The following is a 21,268-nucleotide window of genomic DNA, read 5'->3' as shown; positions in this document are numbered from 1 at the left end:
AGAAAGATTAGGACAACTTAGTTTATGTAGAGGGATCTCTTGCAGGGTAGGGAGAGGAGACAAGGCCTTACATAGATACCCTTGTGGTCTGTATAGAACTGGCCACATGATGTAACCTGATCAAATCAATGGAAACTTGTTTTTGTTTACAACCAGCAGGCAATGGCAAAATCACAGTTCAGGTAGCTTGAATAGCAAGGATCTGTGCACAGGGTTAACAAGATCAGGAACATACATTTGAACTCCAAAAAGGACCTTGTAGGGTGTGCGACCATTCAAAGATCGTCTAGGGAGATTGGTGAAAGCTCTCTGGAATTCATACAGGTGATGGATACAACTACAACTTGAATCTAATACTCTAGCTTTTAAGGACTGCTTTAAGTCACATTAGTTCCATTCCACTATTGAATTTCCCTCAGGATGATAGGGCGCAGAATAATATACAGCAACATCCAGGGTGCCTGTGGTATATCGATATCTCGGTAAGCCATAGAGGCAAAGTCTGGTCCATGGTCCGATTGGAATGCAGCCACTGCATATGTACCAATAAAGACCTGCAAATCTTTAATAACAGTTCAAGTGTAGCCACACCTATAGCACTAAAGCACATGAATCAACAGCCAATGAGATACATTTTAATGTACCATCAGTTTGTAATGGCCCTCAATCATCTAAACAGACCGATTATAATGGCTTATTTGAAACTATAAGAAGTGTCTGCAATGGGCTTGCAATGGTGGAACTTTTAATCTGTTAACAAATGTCACAGCAAGCCACATATTTTTTAGTCTGTTTCAAAACATTCTACACCAGTAGTGTTTCTGTAACAAGGAAACTGTAGCCACCACACCAGCCTGGATAGACACTAATCCTTCATGAGCAGCAATTATTACTTTAAACCTGCGGCACTGGCTCGGTATCACTTGATCACCCACCGTGGGAATCTGGGAAAGGAATAAAGTGAGAAATCATCAGATAGGAGTATTTTGCTGGATAGCATTTAGGTTAGGGCATGTCACTAGTTAAAGCAGTGATCTCACCCATTATGTATTCATCTATTCTCATATTTGAATGAGTAACCGTAACTAGTCGCACATTCGGAAGAGCCCCCTAGGCAGCTTCATCAGCCAATGAATTCCCTACAACTAGCACACCAACATTTTGATGACTCAATGTGTGAATGAGATGAGCCCGTGGCAAAGCATCTTTCAGAGCTATCACATTTTCCCAAAGCAACCTATGCCTAATAGAGTAACCCTTAGAATCTCTGAATCCATTGAAGCACCAATAATGTAAATTATCATTTCAAGGACAGGATGCAGTAATAGAAATCACACACTAACAGTGTGTGGAATTTTGGCAGTGCTAGAACCAATGCTTTTAGTTGAGCCAGCTCAGCCATTTAGTCACCCAAAGGGTCTGTATATGTTTTATGTGCTTGAAATACACTATCTTTCATGATACTTTACTGTCACACATGCAGCCAAGTACTTATGCTTGGCCCCAACCGCAGGCTGCACTGAACCATCAGTAGATCTTATGTAGTCATACTCACCTAGAGGCAAACTTTCATTATACATTGGGGATTCTAGCTCATACTAGAGAAACTCATGTGTTCTCAGTGTAGAATCGGACACATAGTCTACATCAGCAGCAGTTAAGGAAGTGGCCCACTGGATCCTTCTTGAATGTAAGCCTTTAGCATTAGGGATGCTTGCCTAAGTGACAGTTTCTAAGGTTGGAATGGTAGACACCACAATTATGCTTTTCCCCTGAGCCAAAGGACATTCCTTTAGTGCAGCTGTTTGAGCTGCATTCAGAATTTTTTCTGTCACTGCAGAGTCTTAATGCACATTATAAGCAATTGATACAGTTTCATTATTCATTAAAAGTGACATGTGTAGCCATGGACCCGCAATTATGCAGTACACTAAATTAGTAGTGTTACCACAAGTATGTAAGTGTTTAGATACAAGCGTGTCTGTATGTAATGTTCTGAGAATAGTAGTATGTTCAGTGGCCCAATGCTGACTGGACAAAATCAGGGTCAATTAAAACGTTCAACAGTTTAACCCATTGGGCATAATTTGGTATCTATGTTTTGCCAATGGTTAGAAAGCCTAAAAGTGAATAAAGCTTTTTTAAGGTATTTGGTGGTTGCTAGAGTGCACACTTCTCTGGGAAGTGTGGTGCAGAGCTTCTATTTTCATTCGATAATTCATATCCTAAAAACAGGACACTGAAAAAAGCAGTTTTAGATTTTGAAAATTTAATTTCTAGCCATGGTGAGCGAATCATAGATTTATACGATCCACTGTGGCCAAAGTTGTGCTTAAATTATCAACTGTATGGTAAATGTGATCAATGTAAGACAATGTTCAGAGTCAATTTCTTGCAAAATTGATGTTACTGGGGAAGCAAACCAGCATGGACGGTTCTTATACACTTGTGGAAACCTACAGAGCATTCTCTGGGTCCTTAATGCAGTTAAATGGGTCAGTCCCTGCTTTCATTTGATATATTGTGTCAGAAAAAACATTGAAAATGCCCAATGTAGTTTTTTTATTTTTTACAAACAATATTATATAATAAAGCTGTGCTGTGGGACTTCTGTACAGCAAAATCTGTGACTGTTTAAATGTAAATGTCTATAGTTTAAGACTATAGGAAAGGAATAATCTGGTTTAACTACAAGAAATAATGGACTATTCATAGGGGAGTTATAAGGCTCAATCATGCATTGACATTCTAATTGTGATAGATTCTCCCTAAAAGAGCACTTAGCTTTATGTTTTTTAGGGTGTTGTGGGTGTTCTAGTGGGCTGGACTTTATAGGTATAATATGCTAAGGCGAGTCCTTATCCCAGCCTGTCTGCTTGCAATATAGCGCTTGGGCTTGTGAAAGAGCCCATTCTGCAGCATATGTTTCTTTAGCTTCTTTGGGAACAGGAATAGAAAAGGATGGAAGTGGTATATGCTCCTCCGTGGGACTTTTCTACCAAACTTGGGCAGCCAATCTACCTAAGTCAAAAGAATGTCATGTGCGTTAGTCAAGTTTTGCCAGAATGTTTCTCTAATACTACATGGTATGTTCCCTTCGATTTGGATGCCCAAATAATAAATTCCATCAGGAGAGCTTAGCCGCTGATCTGGAGTTCTAACATGTATGTAGGCATTAGTCGGTCTCGCCGTCTGCAAACTGTTGTTACCTCTGCTGTGCTATCAAGCAGAGTTTTCACCCATGTCCTGTTCGAAAGAAGAATGCCACTTTTTTCTTTCTAAATTGTGGTTTTTTTTGTAGACATTTCTCTTTCTTTCTTATGATGAGATCAAAGGAGCGTTGTGAGTCCATTTTCAGTTTCACATACTGTCTGCTTTCGTTCCACTTTTTCTGGCCTTTTATCTTAAGAGTCCAGAATGGAACAAGAAGGACGTTTATCATAATATTAATAAATATCAGCTGTTAATTGTATCACAATTAGGTAATTTGTAATGTTTTTCAGAAGACTCTGGATGCGGAGATCCAGTCTGTGTTTTAGTTTCAGCTTGATTTGTATTTTTATCCCTACTCTTTAAAGAAGACTCAGGTGACTGCTTGGTAGTATCTGTATCAGATTTGTTTTATTTTGTGGCTTACTACGCCTAGTTCACAAACTATCCTGACCTATATATGTTTTAGAAGAATGTTTAGGTAGCTCCTGTTCCTGATCCCCAATGGTAACCAATGTGAGACATTGGCATATTGCCAAAGAAGTTGCCTCCCCTTCAATATTACTTACAATTATCGAGGAAACTGTGGCAAAGTTGCCAGTTAGTTTCATCCCCAAATCCAGGACAGGGGCCACCCTATGTTCATTTTGAATTGGTATATATGACAGGAAATGGGGGGACTTTGTCCCAGGGTGGCGACAGTGTAACTTTATGATTTAATTTAAAGCCCATGATAAGAGGCCATACCGAAGTGTACACAATCAAACGAAATAGATTGGGCTAATTGATTAAAAACTTGCCTATTCAAATCTGTTCAAAGACAATACCCCATTTGGAATAATCTTCAACTGTGGGATTTATATCAAGGTGAAGGAACATAGGCCCTCATTTTGACCCTGGCAGTATATGCACTAGTGTGTATAATTTGTGTATTACTTACCTCCTAAGGGAGTATAGCCTCTATGGTATTTTTGGTAGTTGTGTCACAAAATAAAGTACCTTTATTTTTGTAGCACTGAGGTCCTCATTATGACTTTGGTGGTCTTTTTCAAAGACCGCCACGGTCGCGGGTGCCAGAAGACCGGCAGTGCTGGCGGTCTTCTGCCCACCATATTATGTGCACTGCAGGATTTCCATCACATTTTGGGTGGAAATCCTGCAGTAGTTGTGCTGCCGGGCAGAGGTGCATGGGCGGTTCCACCACCGGCCCGCCCTGTTAGAAGGACTCCACCAGCCGTATTACAACCTGTAATACGGCCTGGTGGTGCCCTGATGGTGGGATGCTGCCAGCGGTGGAAGCGTCTGTTCCCTGCCGGATGACCTCTTCGTCAGATAAGGTAAGTCGGGCGTCCAACAAGGGAAGGGGGTGGGAGGGTGTTTTCGACTGTTGTGTGTGCATGTGTGAGTGGGTGTTTGTCTGCATGTGTGTTTGCATGTTTGTCTGCGTGTGTGTGTGGATGTTTGTGTGGGTGTGTGCATGCGTGGTTGAATACGAGTATGAGTTTTGAAGTGAATGCATGTATGAGTGTTGCAGTGAATGTGTGTATGAGTGTTGAAGTGAATGTGAATATGAGTGTTGAAGTGAATGCTAGTATGAGTGTTGAAGTGAATGCGTGAATGGATGCATGTGAGTGAATGTGTGTATGTCTGTGTTGATGAATTAGTTTATGCGGTGTTTGTGTGTGTGTGTGTGTGTGTGTGGGCATATGGGGGAGGGGGACGCTGCACCTGAAGGGAGGGGTGGGGAGTACAAGGAGGGGGGCATTGTAAGTGAACGGGGTGGGGGCACTGTACCTGAAGGGGGTTGGGGGATCTGGTAAGAAGAAGGATGGGGGGTTCTGTGCTTGCTGGTGGGGTGGGGGAGTCATCTGCTGGTGACAGGGAAGAAATTCCCTGTCACCGGTAGCCTTTCTGCAAGGGTTTTCATGGCAGTGCTACTGCTGCAGAAACCCTGAAGGAAAGCCAGCTCAAAATACCACTGCCAGTCTGCATGTGACCGCCGGGTCAGAGATGCTCATCTCTGGCCCGGCTGGTCCAAGCGCCCTGGCTTCCTGAATGGGGATGGGGCAGGTTGGCAGAGGCCAACCCGCCACACTGATAATGTGGAGGTCTTCACCGCTAGCCCATGGGCAGTGAGACCGCCACCATGGCAGGGTCATAATGAGGGCCTGAGTGTTTTCTTTCATGTTTGTAAGTACTAAGTTTGACTTTTTATTGCATGAGCTTTGCATGTCTCCTAGATAAGCCTTGACTGCTCATCTACAGCTATCTCTAGAAAGTCTGGCCTCTAGACACTGACTAGTTCCATTCCTTGGTAGTGATTTAGGAGAATGAGCAGCCTCTGGTCCCGGCTGCGGTAGATGTGAGGGGTGTGAGCAAGGGTGAGTGAGGCTGAGCACAGGTGTTTCCTTCAGAGCTGGTGGAAGTTCAAACGGTAGTTGATGCAGGATGGCCATTGTTTGTGAGGTAGGACTGATGTGAGTCTATTTGGGTTGGTCAATGATGAGCCTGGCTGCATGGTCTAAAGTCTTCTGAGGAGTTGGGTGGGCAGTCAGGTGTAGAAAGTGTTGCAGTAGTCAAGGTGGCTGGGGATGAGGGCCTGTGTGATAGTTTTTCTGGTGTTGATGGGGATGCATCGGAAGATTTTGCGGAGCATACGGAGGGTGTAGAAGCATAAGGAGGTGACTGTGTTGATTTGTTGTTTCATTGTTAGTTGACTGTCAAGGATACTGTGACTGGATTGTTAGTGTGGGCGTGGGTCTGAGTTCTGCTGGTAACCAGTGTGGTCCCATATGGAAGAGGCCTCACTGAAGATCAATATTTCTGTCTTGTTGGAGTTAAGCTTGAGGCAGCTGTCTCTCATCCATTTGGTCTATTATGGCTCTGATGAAGCTGGATTTGGTACTGGTTGGGCCCTCCGTGTTGGAGAGTATGAGTTGAGTGTCGTCAGCATAGGCAATTATGTTGAGGCAGTGGGATCTGACAATGTTTGCTATGGGGGGTCATGTAAGTGTTGAACAGGGTGGGGTTGAGGAAGAATCCTTGGGGTATGGCACAAGTGATGTTCTTGGGTGTGTGGGAGAAGGGAGGCAGTTAGATGCTCTGAGTTTATCCTGAGATAAAGGAGGTGATCCACTTGAGGGTGTTTTGCTATATGCCGATGGTGTGGGGTCTTGTTGATGAGGGTTTGGTGGGAGGCAGTATCAAACACAGCTAAGAGGTTGAGGAGCATCAGGGCCATGGATTCTCTGTGGTTGAGGAGATTTCTGTGGCAGTGTTTAGCACAGTCTCCTTGCAGTGGTTTGCATGTTATGCAGATTGTGATGAGTTGAGAAGTTGGTTTAGTTCGAGGTTTTCAGTGAATGTATTTTGGTGGAGAATGGGAGTAGGGAGGTCAGTGGCTAGTTTTCGAGGTCGCTGGGGTTGGCTGAAGGTTTTTTCAGGAGGGGTTCTGACCTCAGCAAGTGTCCAATTACCTGGGAAAGATATTGTGGAGATGGAGGTTTTGAGGATTTTGGTGAGTTCTGTGCTGATAGGGTTGGCACCAGGGTTAAAGAGAGGGTGGAGGCAGTAGCCAGTGAGAGCACCAGAGTGGATGGATGACATGATGGTCAGGGTGTTCTGCGCACTGAGTGGGGACCAGGTGGTGAGCATTCGGTCGATGTTTCCTCGACGGTTGTCGAGATTGGCGGTAGAGGTTTGGGGATCAAAGTTGTTGTAGTTTGAAGTCATCTTGTTGTAGAAGGTGTCTAAAAAGGACTCACAGAGTTCCTGGGAGGGGTGTGTGGAGTTCTCTGTGGCAGGGGGGCTGGCAAAATCCTTGACAATCTTGAAAAGTTCCTTTGTGTGGTTGGCCATAGAGTTGATGTGGTTGGTGATGGCTGCTCTTTTGGCTTCCTAGATGTGCTAGTGGTATTTGCGGAGGGCTCCCTTGTAGTTGGCTCTGTTGGAGTGGTCTTTGGAGGCTTGCCATCACTTCTCGAGCTGGTAGAAACTGTGCTTGGTGGTTCTGAGCTCTAGGTAGTACCAGCTGGCTTCCTTTAATGTTTTGTTACTTTTGGTTGGTTTCAGTGGGGCAATTCTGTTGGTAGATTTGATGATCAAGGTGGCAAAGTTCCAGACAGCCTGGTTGAGATCTGCTGAGGTTTCGGATTGTGAAGAACTGGGGGATTGGGTCTATTGCATTTTGGTAATTTTTCCCCATCTGTGGAGGTTGGTCTTGTGGGACATGGTGAACGCGTGTTGGCCTCTGCCTGAGGAGGTAAAGTGGACAATGGAATTGGCGTTCCAGGTGAGCTCTGTGGTGTGGGTGAACTTGATTCTGTTGCTGGAGGTGAAAATGGTGTTGAGTGTGTGTCCAGCTTTGTACTTGGGTGCGGTGACTAGTTGGGTGTGGCCGATGTTGTTGAGGTTTTCTATAAGGGCGGCAGTGTTGGTGTCTTTGGGCTCGCCGATGTGGAAGTTGAGATTGCTGAGCAGGATGTAATACTGGGAATCTATGGCCCAGGGGACAATGAGGATGAGGATGGCGTGGCAGAAGGTTGGTCAGAGTCCCGGTGGTCTGTACGTGGGGGCACCTCTTATTGTGGTCTTAGCATCTGTATGGAGTTGGAAATTGAGGTGCTCCATGAGGGGTGTGGGGTCGCCATTGGTGATGGTGCGTTGGATGGCTTCCTTGAAGATTATTGCAATGCCTCCACCATGTTTGTTTGTGCGGTCTTTGTGTATTATCTTGTAGGTGGGAAAGTGGCGGCGATGTCGGGGTTTGCAGTGGGGCTGAACCATGCTTTGGTGATGAAGGCCACATCAGGGGCGTGGGTGGTGATGGTGTACCAGACCTCTATATAAAGCCTGCCAAGGGAACGGGTGTTGAGCAGGATGCACTGAAGCGGTGCCAGGATGAGCGTGGGCTCACTCGCACAGGGTCTGGTGCAGGCCTGAGGTCTTGAGTGGCAGGCGACACAGCAGTGGCGACAGGTGAAGGGTCCTTTGGTTGAATGCAGGGAGACCCTGTTGTTGTTACGGCATCTGTGGTCTAGGGCCAGGATGTCCTCGGCTGTATAGCAATCAATGGTGGGAGGGCCAGGGGTCCTGGTGCTGGGCGCAATCCAGGCATGGATGGGCACAGTAGGCTTGCCTTTGAAGCACCTTCGGTGCACCGGCAGAGCGCCCACGGTGGTCATGCTACAGCCTCCATAAGTAATCCTGGGGGTAGGTGGGGCTGTGCGGGAGGCAGGGGGCAGGTGAAAAAAAGGTGGTAATGGGAAAGAGCAGGAAACTGCGACTGTACTGAAGGCAAGTAAATTACCGACTACCTTAAGCCTTAAACCAATGCTGAATAAGCCAAAGTAATCCAAAAGCGGAAACAACTAAATAAAAGAACATTCAAGGAAGGAGAGACCTTGAGTGCTGTTGCAGTGGGAGGACAGTGGGTGACCAGCAGGATTAAGCTGGGGGCTCAGAGTCTGGGAGCAGAGTCCCAGTAGGGAGGAGTCAGGCAGGGGAGCGGCGTAGAGACCAGAGGCTACATGGAATCACCTTATATTATGTTAAAAGTTTTTTTTAAATGTAAGCTGCAAACACCCCTCAGGGGTGAATTGATATGATTGTACCAGTTGTTGATAAAATAAATGTGATGTTTGGATTGCGTTACTCATTTTTTAAAGTGTTGTTCAATCAATCAATCAGTGTTTGTAAAGTGCAGCTACTCACCCGTTAGGGTATCAAGGCGCTGGGAGGGGGGTGTAGCGTGTACCAGTGAAGTGAATTAAAAAAGCCATGTCTTCAGTTCCTTCATGAGGCTGCGGAGGGAGGTGTTTTTTCTGATGTGAATGGGTAGGGCAGTAGCTGCGCGGTAGAAGGAGTATCCTCTTATTCTGGTTTTCCTGTTGGGGGTACTTTTGTGAGAGAGAGCTGGGCTGAGCGTAGGGCCCTGTGGGGTACGTAGAAGTTGAGTCGCTGGTTCAGATAGGCTGGTCTGGTGTTGTGAAGGGCTTTGTGTGCGTGGGTGAGGATCTTGAAAGTGATTCTTTTCTCTTTGGGGAGCCAGTGCAGTGTACGTAGGTGTTGTGAGATGTGGCAGTGTCGGGGTAGGTCGAGGATCAATCTGGTGGCGCCGTTCTGGATGTTTTGCAATTGACGGGTGGGTTTTTTGTTGATTCCAGCAAACAGTGGGTTGGTGCAGTCCAGTCTGCTGGTGGTGAGGCTGTGTGTGACGGTCTTTCTATGTTCGAGCGGGATCCATTTGAAGGTCTTGCATAGGAGGCAGATGGTGCGGAAGCAGGTGGAGGTGACTGAGTTGATTTGATGGGTCATGCTGAGGTCGGGGTCCAGGATGATTCCGAAGTTGCAGGCTTGGCTGGCGGGGTGGGCGGGATTCCGAGGGTGGTTGGCCACCAGTAGTCGCTCCATGCATTGGGTTGAGGGCCCATGATGAGTACTTCTGTCTTGTTTATGTTGAGTTGAAGCTGCCTCTCATCCAGTTGGTGACTGCTTTCATGCCTTTGTGGACGTTGTGTCTGGCCTTGTTGGGTTCGTTGGAGAGGGAGAGGATGAGTTGGGTGTTGTCGATGTAGGAGATGATGTTTATTCTGCAGTTTCTGATGAGGTTGGCTAGCGTGACCATGTAGATGTTGAACAGCGTGGGGCAGAGGGAGGATCCCTGGGGCACTCCGTCGGTGGTGGGTGTGGGATCTACGAGGAAGGGGGCGAGTCTCACTCGTTGCGTTCTGCCAGAGAGGAAGGATTGGATCCAGTTGAGGTCCTTGTCTCTGATGCCGGCTTCATGGAGTCTTCTTATCAGGGTGTAATGGGAGACTCTGTTGAAAGCTGCAGAGAGTTCAAGTAGAATGAGTGCCGCCATCCCTCCATTGTCCAGTAGGGAACGGATGTTGTCTGTTTCAGCCAGGATGGATGTTTCGGTGTTGTAGTTTGACCTGAATCCGGATTGGGAGATGTCGAGGATGCTGTGGTCTTCTAAAAACGTGGTGAGTTGGCTGTTGACTGCTTTTTCAATGGCTTTCACAGAAAAAGGAAGCAGGGAGATGGGTCTGGAGTTTTTGAGGTCGGTGGGGTCTGCAAAGGGTTTCTTGTGGAGGGTGTTGATCTCAGCGTGTTTCCAGTCATCGGAAAAGGTGGCGGCTGCTAGTGAGCAGTTTATGCAGTTTATGGTGTCTGCAACTCTGTTGAAGAAGTGATGGGGGCATGGGTCCTTGGGGGCCCTGAAGTGTAAGGACTTCATTGTATTCAGCATTTCTTCGGTGGAGAGGGACGTCCAGATGGAGATTGTAGGTTTGTTGGTGTCAGGGTTTGAAAGGGGGTCCTGCGCGTGGGTTGTCCTTGTTGAAACTGTCGTAGATGGTCTTGATTTTGTGGTGGAAGTAGGTGTTGAGTTTGTCATATAGGTCCTGTGAGGATCAGATGTCCGTTGTTTCACTGTTGGGTTGGGCGAACTCCTTGATGATGCTGAAGAGTTCCTTGCTGTTGTGTGCTTGTGACGAGATCCTGTCTTGGATAGCCTTCTTTCTGGTGTTTCTGATGAGTTGGTGGTTTGCAGAGGTGGTGGCTCTGAAGTTGCTGCGGGCTTCTGGGAATTTGGTGTTTCTCCAGATTTTCTTGAGGCAGCAACAAGAGCGTCTTGATTCCCGGAGTTTGGGGGTGAACCAGCTGGATCTCTTTGCGTGGGTGTTATTGTTCTTTTTGAGGGGGACTATGGTGTTGGCGCATTTGGTAATCCATTTGTGGAAGGTACATGCCTCTGTGTTTGGGTCGTCGTTGCGTGTGATGGTGGGGGGGCGATGGCAAGGGTGGCGGTGAGCTTATCGTCGGTTATTCTTGTCCAGTTTAAGGTCTGGTGATGGAGGGTGTGTTGAAGGTGAAGTGGATGCTTTGGTGGTCTTTCCATGGGAGTTCTGTGGTGTGGCTGAAGGTAGCGGAGGTTCCTGTAGTGAAGATGGGATCGAGGGTGTGTCCTGCTGAGTGTGTTGGCTCTGTCACGATCTGTTGGAGTCCTATGTTGTGGAGGTTGTCTAGGAGAGATACAGTGTTGGGGTCTTGTAGATTCTCAAGGTGGAAGTTGAGGTCTCCCAGCAGGGTGTAGTTGGTAGCTGTGATGGCTTGTGCAGAGATGCAGTCTGTGATGGAGTCGACGAAAGGTGTGCGAGGTCCGGGGGGGCAGTAGATGATGGTTCCCCTGGTGGTGGATGTCGGGCTGGAGTATAGCTTGAAGTGGAGGGGTTCCATCAGGTTTGTGGATTCTTTGGAGTCTTCAGAGTATGTGTTCAGGTGGAGGTTGGACCTGTGGATGATGGGGATCCCCCCCCCCAGGGCGGCTGGGGCGGTCCTTCCAGCAATCTTGTATCCCTGGGGGATGGCAATGGCGATTTCTGGTCCTGAGGTGATGTTGTTTGTGCAGGTCTCGGTGAGGAATGCGATGTCCAGGGTGGTGCTGTCGAGGAAGTCCCAGATTTTGATGGTGTGTTAATGTTGAACTCACCAATCACCCAGACATGCTTAGATCCTTAGACCCTTTCACTTGTGAATGCTTGAATGATATAATGGCACCGACATCATTCATGTCCAAAGTATGCATGTTTTATTGGCAAGGTTAAGTGTGTAACTTCAAATTGATATTCCATGATGATATTTTAATATAAGTAATGATTTTGATATGTGATTGTTGACCTAGGCCTCCTTTGGCAGGGACAAGATTGATTACGCAATGTCACCAAGAAGCATTTTCATCTGCTTATGTATATTTGTAAGGTGCTGCATAGTATTGAGTAGTGTGTGTGTAATAAATTTACTTTTTCAGTTTTCAGAAGAAAAGGCACAGACCGAACAATAATTTACTGAGTGTTATAATTGAATATATGAATGGGGATTGCTAGCCCACACCTCCTCCCTTGAATAAGCCTTGGACTGCTCTGCTTCGCTACCCTGTGAGAATAAAGTGCTACAGTCGGGTGTTTATTTCCCAGTGAATGACAAATTTGGATCCATCACTTGTGCAGGCCATAGAACTAATGACTCATTTACTAGCAGCCCTATATTTAATGAATGGAATTCAAAGAAAGGAAATGCTATAGTGAGGGTAATCCTTTTACAAGCTTAAGCCAGAACAACCTACAGACATAAATAGGTGTTTCCTATTAAGCTGAGGAGGATAACTACTTTTCACCATGGATGTCTCCATGTAAAGGTGAAAAACAAGTCCTGGGCACACACAAGAAAACTACTCAGGAGACCCATTAAGTAAGTACCAAACCTAGAATGTTGATGGTGCCATGTTATACTGTTCTTACGAGTTTAGTAGGACTGTATTTTATGTCAATAATAACTTCATAATATAGAGTCCTAGGCCCTCATTTTGAGTTTTGCAGATGGGAAAGCTCATCCACAAACTCCCCATAGGGTGGCCTCCACCTTTGTGGTGACCCCGCGCAGACTTATTAGGAGTTTCCCACTAGGCCGGCCAGCCTAGCGGGAAACAGGCTACAGCACTGTCTCTGTCTTGTAATCAAGCCGGCGGCAATGCTGTAGCCTGCAAGGCAGACAGTGAACATTGCAACAGTGCTGGGCAGGGGGACCCCTGCACTGCCCATGCCAAATGCACTGCCCATGTAGCCCCCTGCACCTGTTCTCCACCAGCCTTTTCATGGTGGCATCACCACCATGAAAAGGCTGGCGGAGAATGAGGTTGTGCTCCGTATGGCAGCACTGCATGCAATGCTGACCTGGTGGATTACGATCAGTCCGTCGGTATCACCTATCACAGCGGAGACGGCGGGGTCCTAATGTGGCGGTCAGACCACAACAGCAGCAGCAGTCCTGAACGCCACCTCGGGCTGATGATCTAAAGACCGCCAGCCTAATAATGAGACCCATAGTCTTCTTACATCATCAGTAAATGTGGGTTTGTTTTGTTAGGCTAACTCACATTACCACATCTAAACCCCTAACCCAACCTGGGTAATAAATGTTACCTTGAACATGACCACTCTGATTCCCAAGGAATTTGTTGAAACAGATCTAACCCTTTCATTTGTTACTTTTGCATACTCAAGGTATAAACATCAAAGACACAAAAATGCATTTTAAGAAACATGAGCTGTGATGATTAAGCATATGACACATAGCTTTAATAGGTATTATTAGAAAGGTGAAAAATACAAACAATTCAAACGTATTAATTGTTACTAATGTTACTCTACTCCTGTCTGTCACTAATACCTAAACTAAAGAGAGCATAGAAGGTGCGCCCTCTGTCAGACCTGTTGACATGATCTAACCACTGTACCTTTGTGGTGAATAGATTTTAGTTCCCCACGGGACACAGGAGCCAGTTTGGACATCGGCTTGCAGGCCTGTTGCCCTTTTTACCCACTTAGCATGTCCTGTTTTATCATATTTATATTATTATTTATTTTAGCACTTCTGCAGCTGCTTACATTTTATAAGAAATGTTTTGCTTTTGGTTCTCAGTGTCATTTTGAGAAGACGTTGGTATCAGTATATTGAAAACTCTCTTGTATCTCCTTTATTACCTGTGTGTATGGAACGTATTGCTAATGAGGGAAAAGGGTAACTTCCATTCCACCACGACTCCCCTGAGATGTCTTATCTAGAGTCCATGCATGAATCTGCCAGAAATAACCTCTAGTGTCTAAATTTTGGTGAGGTACTGCTTGCAAGCCGGGAGGGATGGGCCAACAGTTGCGACTTGTTGTAGGAGTGACTCAGTTGCTGATAAACAGAAGTGCTGTCACCACAAATCCAGCAGGCTCACTAAGGATCGAGAGTCCAACTCTGACATCTTGGCATTATGTGCCAGGGAGCCAGTCTAAGTGTACAGACTGTCTTTTTTTGCAGAATGAAGGTCGGAGTAAGCAGGACTGCATCTCAGTCACAGTTCACAACTGTTCCATGATAACCTCAGCATGAAGTTCGAGGGTAGCGTGGGTGCTGTTTACACAATAAAAATACACTGTCCTTATCTCACTGTGGCAGAGGTGCAGAACAGTTTCTTAGGTTTGTCTAGAATAAACAAATTGTTTCCAAGCAAGCACAGAACGAAAAAAAACAATGGCATCGCTTTCTGATTGTATGACCTTTTAACTAAATATACAGACTAGAGGGGGCAATGCCTACCAAGAATAGATGCGTATGCAGCACATTCTGATATTAGAGGAAAATATGTCACCATTAGGAAAAGATGTCAAGTGAAAAAGGAAATCTAATATGTAGATTAAGAACAGGCCCTACAACACTGGTTTTGTTTACCAGTCCAGCCATGTTCATCTCTTAAGTACTATAAGTCTAACTGCAAAACATTTAGAAGTACCATGATTTGCAAATCCATCACTAAAGTTATTCATCACCACCTGGCGTTAGCTAGGTTTGCTAATATTTGCACTAGAAAACAAATTATGCAGTTTGTCTTTAAGTTTAGTGTGGAGCCCTGGCGTGAAGAACACTGAGGGGCATATTTATACTCCGTTTGCGCTGAATTTGCGTCGTTTTTTTCGACGCAAATTCGGCGCAAAACTAACGCCATATTTATACTTTGGCGTTAGACGCGTCTAGCGCCAAAGTATGAGGAATGAGCGTCATTTTTTTGCGTGAACGCCTTCCTTGCGTTAATGAGATGCAAGGTAGGCGTTCCCGTCTAAAAAAAATGACTGCGACGCAAATGCGTCGTATTTATACTCCAGGGCAAAAATCACGCCCGGGAGTGGTCGGGTCAAAAAACCTCGCATTTGCGCCACTTTTTAACGCCTGGTCAGGGTAGGCGTTAAGGGGCCTGTGGGCTCAAAATGAGCCCACAGGTGCCCTCCCCTGCCCCCAGGGACCCCCCCTGCCACCCCTGCCCACCCCATGAGGACACCCAAGGATGGAGGGACCCACCCCAGGGACATTCAGGTAAGTTCAGGTAAGTATAATTTTTTATATTTTAAAAAAAAAATTGGTGGCATAGGGGGGCCTTATTTGTGCCCCCCTACATGCCACTATGCCCAATGACCATGCCCAGGGGACATAAGTCCCCTGGGCATGGCCATTGGGCAAGGGGGCATGACTCCTGTCTTTACTAAGACAGGAGTCATTTAAATGGCGTCTGGGTGTCGAAAATAATGGCGCAAATCGGGTTGAGGCGATTTTTTTGCCTCAACCTGACTTGCCCCATTTTAAGACGCCCTAACGCCATTTTCCCCCTACGCCGGCGCTGCCTGGTCTACGTGTTTTTTTTCCACGCACACCAGGCAGCGCCGGTCTGCTAGCGCCGGCTAACGACATTCCTTAAATACGGCGCCCGCATTGCGCTTCAGAATGGCGTTAGACGGCGCTAAATTTTTTGACGCTAAACTGCGTTAGCGCAGTTTAGCGTCAAAAAGTATAAATATGGGCCTGAATATCAAAGACACTGTTGACCTCATTAACGATGCCTGTGCACACTGCAGACAGATATAAGAAACATTTCTTTCTGTCTGACTTATATCTACACTCCTTACGAATTAAACAGCTTCCCCTGACATCTTTGCCATAACATGGCCGAGCTGCACTTATATCGCATTATCTTCTATATGAGATAAACGTCAAGGCACTAGACACGACACAGGTGCATTTCCCTTGAGCTTCGGAATTATCAAGGACAATCTGTCTGCCTTATTGTGTACTCTCTTGCTCTGGAACCACTGATGACCATAATACCGTTACACCCTTGTTTGAGAGGATTTAGCTACAGAAGCGTAGAGGAGGAAAGGGTTAATAATCTAGGTTAGGGGACTACTTTGTATGCGAATTAACTCAAGCAGAGCAGTTTTTCCATTGGTAAGAATTGCAGACGTTGCTTTACCCGAATGTCCCTCAGAGGTACACCCATAGGCATTTTGATATTTGAAAACAGGTATTGCATGATATTTTAATAATTTATTAGCATAAGATACACCCCAACACAAGAGCTTTTGTGAGGGATACGTCGCATTGGTCTATTATTCTTTATGTCTTGTGAATAGACATAAGAGGTCACCGGGAGGAGAAAAACTAAGAAATTACAAACTCAGCTTCCGACAAGGTTATTAGGTTTATAGGAGGTGAATGTACCATCTAGATTCAGCATCAATAAATGGATGTCTATTGATAAACATCTAGACAACTTTTAGAAACAGAGTTTTGAACATAAACTGTAGTTGAATTTAATTTCCCAGGGCAGCGGTTTTCAGTGTTCATCTAGTTATGTCATGCACTGGGGTCTTTGCGGTGTAGGGTCATGGAGATTTAGAAGCAGTCATCCTTATAGGGTCACACTTTAAAGGGCACTCTCACACCTTTAACACTAGAGCTATCCACCCTCAGTTTTTACCAGTTTGCCCATCTTATGTACGTAGTCATGCAAATAGTTAAAAAAGAAAGGTGCAGTTCTCAAGTTTTCAGTTGAAACATAATTTTTCCTGAGAGTGCGTGAAATACAATAGGATAATACAATCAAGGATTAAAACTAAGAACGCAGTGAAAGCTATCAAAATAGTGTACAAATTGTAAAAAGAGAAAAGCAATACAGGAAAGAAGGGGGGCAAGGGGAGAAATGCAGCACAACAAGAGCGTGATAATGAAAACATATATGGTGTAATCTTATAACAGTCAGATATTGCGTAAATAACTCTAAACAGAGAAGATTATTTTAAGACACAAATTTACATGAATAAGAAGGTAGATATAAGGCAAGCGGGTTGAGAAACATTTGCAATTGGTTGGCGAGCAGAGGGGGATTTGCATATTTATGCAGAAAATTAGTAATTGTAGATCATAGGATATGACGTGTATGGATAAGTGATATGGGTTATACATGTGCTGTTTGTAGACTATGTACCACCAAGCTTGAACAGACAGTTGAGTGAGGCCTTTCCAATTTTCGCTATTGCTGAAATGCAACTGCTAAGAATATGTCCAAAATTTGTATGTTCATGGAAATGTGTTCCAAGCCATCAGAGAGGCTTCCCAAGAAAATATTAATAAAAGAAAAAGTATTTTCGGATCAATATATACAAGAGAGATGGGTCAGTAATTTTTACAGTGATGTATATCCTTTCCTTCCTTTGGAATAAGACAGATAAGGTGTCTAAAAAGAAACAAGATGATTTACCTGTATGAAAAAAGGAAGTTATGAGGGAATACATTTTGGGAAGATGCAAGTGAGAGAAATGGATAAAACATTTGGCAGTGAAACCATCTGAACCTGGCACTTTATCTTTTTTTAAACAATTCAAAGCAGAATGAAGTCCAATCAATGGTACATCATTGTCCAATATTGAGAGATATAGATGAGTGTCAAAGGATTTATTAACTGATGAAAGGTGATTTACAATTTTACAGTCAGCTGAGGAAAATTCAAGAGTATAAAATTGGCTGTAGAATTGAACAAATTCATCCAAATTGTCAGAATATTTATACTTTAGTATTTGGTGACTATTTGGATAGCATCAATTCTAGGTTTTTTTTCTTTGATGTTGAGATACATTGCTAAAGGTTTTCCAGACTTGTTTTGACCATTGTTGGAATTTTGCCACATCCCCAATATTTTTGCCTCCTGCCTCCTATTTTTTCTGACCTGTTTCTGTTGGCTTTTGAACTCTGAGCACTTTACCACTGTTAACCAGTGCTAAAGTGCATATGCTCTCTGTGTAAATTGTATGGTTGATTGGTTTATCCATGATTGGCATATTTGTTTTACTAGTAAGTCCCTAGTACAGTGCACTAGAGGTGCCTGGACCTGTAAATCAAATGCTACTAGTGGGCCTGCAGCACTGGTTGTGCGACCCACACAAGTAGCTCTGTAATCATATCTCAGACCTGCCACTGCAGTGTCTGTGGGTGCAGTTTTAACTGTAAATTCGACTTGGCAAGTGTACCCACTTGCCAGGCCTAAACCTTCCCTTTTCTTGCCTGTCAGGCAGCCCTAAGGTAGGCCCTAGGTTGCCCCAAGGGCAGAGTGCAGTGTATTGTTAAGGTAGGACACATAGGCCCTCATTACAACCCTGGCGGTCAAAGACCAAAGTTGTAATGAGGGCCATAGTAATGTGTTTTATATGTCCTGACAGTGAAATATTGCTAAATTCGTTTTTCACTGTTGCACGGACTGTCCCTCTCATAGGTTAACAAAGGGGCTACCTTTAATTCTGATTAAAGTGTAGATTCCCTTTGGGAGAGGATGGACATGTGGAGTTTGGGGTCTCTGATCTCACGATTTAAAAATACATCTTTTAGTAAAGTTGATTTTAAGATTGTGTGTTTGAAAATGCCACTTTTAGAAAGTGAGCATTTTCTTGCTTGTACTATTTTTGTGACTCTGCCTGTTTGTGGATTCCCTGTCTGGGTCAGGTTGACGTTTGGGCTGGTTGCACCTCACACTAGAGAGTGACACAAAGGGATCTGGGTTGTGGTCTGCATTTCCTGATGAGCCTTCTGTGCTAGGAGGGAGGTGATGAGTGGTAACTTACACCTGAAAGGGCTGTGCCTGCCCTCACACAATGCAGTCTCCAACCCACTGTTGAGTGTCTGGGGCCTGGCCAGGGCAAGGCAGGATTTCACATTCAAAAGAGACTTTACTTTGAAGTAGGCCTATTTCAAAGGAGAACTTGGGTATAAGAAGGGCACCCAAAACCACAGACTTTAGAACACTTCCTGAAACCAAGAGGAAACTTTGCCTGGAGAAGAGCTGAAGAGCTGAGGAAGAAGAGCTTCCCTGCCTGTGATTGTGCTTTGTGGAGCTATCCTGCAGTTGCTGCTTCTGCCAGAGTAAGAGGGCAAAGACTGAACTTTGTGTGCCTTCCATCTTGTGAAGATCTCCAAGGGCTTTATTTAGAGCATGCCTCCTGTTGTTTGAAGTCTCAGGGACAGCAAAGACTTCGCTCTGCCAGCACCTGGAGAATCCTACTCTGCCAAGTGGTGCCCATCCAGTTCATGGGACCCTGAAAGGAGAAGCTGGCAGCCTAAGATGAAGAAATTCACGCACAGAACGCAGTGCAGGGAAAAGAGCGACGCGAATCCTATCTGCAGCTAAAAATTTGACGCACTGCCGGCTTCGCAGCTGAAAATCGACGGTCGCCTGCAACGCGACTGAAGAATCGATGCACATAGCTGGAGAAACGATGTGCAGCATCACTGATGAAGTCTGGGAGATCGCAATCCACGCTGCGTGGTTTTCGGATCATCGTGCGGCTGGATTTCTGGCGCAAACACGCCTAGGTGTGTAAAAACAACGCAAGGCCTGCCCGGACCCGAGAGTGCCGACCGGATTGACGCATCGCTCTCCTGCCGAGAGAAGAAATGACACGCCCGACCCAACGAAAGGCGAAACAACGTACGGTCTTGCTCGTGAGTGAAATTGACGCATCGTAAGCCCTTTTTGACACACACTCTGTGCGGGGTTATTTTTGACTCATCCAAGGTACATTTTCATGCTAACAGTGTTAGTGTGTGTTTTAAACTACATAAAGACTCTTTTTGCTTTTTAATTGATAACTTGACTTGTGTATTGTGGATTTTTGTCATTTTGGTCTTGTTTTGTTTAGATAAATATGTTCTGTTTTTCTAAACCTGTGATGTTCATTTTGTAGTGATTTCATTAAGTTACTGTGTGTGTTGGTACAAATACTTTACACCTAGCACTCTGAAGTTAAGCCTATTGCCCGTGCCAAGTTTAGCTGACGGTGGTTGTCTTTTATTCTGACCAGAGTGAGGTGGTAACCTGACTGCCAACCAAAGACCCCATTTCTAACAACCATTATAATATCTAGCACTAGATTTAAGAAGACTAGATGATGTATTTTCAGTGGATAGTATATTATATTTTAATTTGGAGTTAATTCCTTTTAGACCTGGCATCCTTGGCATGATTTCCCCTGACATTTTACTTTCAGACTTCCTGTTTATCTGACCTCGTTCTTGCTGACTTTAGAGTCCATGTGCTCTCAGCTTAAAACATGGTAGCATTGGCTTATCCACAATTGGCATATTTGATTTACTTATAAGTCCCAAGTAAAGTGCATTACCTGTGCCCAGGGCCTGTAAATTAAATGGAACTAGTGGGCCTGCAGCACTGTTTGTGACACCCACTTCAGTAGCACGTCAAACATGTCTGAGGCCTGTCATTGCAGAGCCTATGTGTGCAGTTTTAAACCTAACAGGTCAACCTGGCAAGTTATCCCTCTTGCTAGGCCCAACCCCTCCTGTTTAGGGTTGAGCCTGTGAGTGCATGTGCTAGTGCATGTGTCTCGCTTGTGAGACACTTTTGTATACAAAAAGGGCTTGGAGCCTACCTATCACTTACTATTTGTTCGCTTTAGTATCCCTCTTCTTTTCAGCCTTCTTAATGGCCAGTGCTAGGTGAACATAATTTTTTTTCATTTCACTGGTGCACAGACAAAGCACAGATTTATTCTAATTAATCAATGCCCACCCCTGCGCCCGATGTGATAAAGGTACTATTTTACCCCCTCCTGCTAAGCCTGCCTGTTTCTCTGTCCATAACACTTGCACTTTTTTTTTGTTTGCACCAGTGTTTTCTAGTCTGCCTATAAGTGCACACAAGGCTGATATACAGACCTCTGCATGCAGTGCTGGACTCTTAATCACACACACTAACGCAGATAAGCAGCAGTAAAAATCAGTGATCTGCCACACCAGTTAGCCACGCTTGCCACTGCTTCTTTGTGTTGCTTTTTTTTACACCTGTGTTTATAGTGTTGCCTTGGAGTGCTGATAAGTGCACATGAGGCAAATGTGCAGACCTCTATGTGCAGCTAATCATACACTTTGACCAGTGGAAATGTGCAGACACTAGGCATCCTTTCTTCCAGCTGCATTCATGACTGGGCTAGGTGTGTATTTTATCATCCTCTGAAGTAGCAAATAGTGTGGCCAATAGATAAATGTAGACTGTCTTTTAGCATGGAGTCACTACTTTGTCCCACATAGCCAGCAGACCAATGGCTTTTACAATAAAAACATTTCTGTTAGAAATGGGGTCTTTGGTTGGCAGTCAGGTTACCCCCTGCCCAAGCAA

The sequence above is a fragment of the Pleurodeles waltl genome, chromosome 4_1, assembly GCF_031143425.1.
Source record: "Pleurodeles waltl isolate 20211129_DDA chromosome 4_1, aPleWal1.hap1.20221129, whole genome shotgun sequence".
In the NCBI taxonomy this organism is placed as follows: domain Eukaryota; kingdom Metazoa; phylum Chordata; class Amphibia; order Caudata; family Salamandridae; genus Pleurodeles; species Pleurodeles waltl.
The sequence above is the reverse complement of the archived record's forward strand: the minus strand, read 5'-3'. Positions refer to the sequence as shown.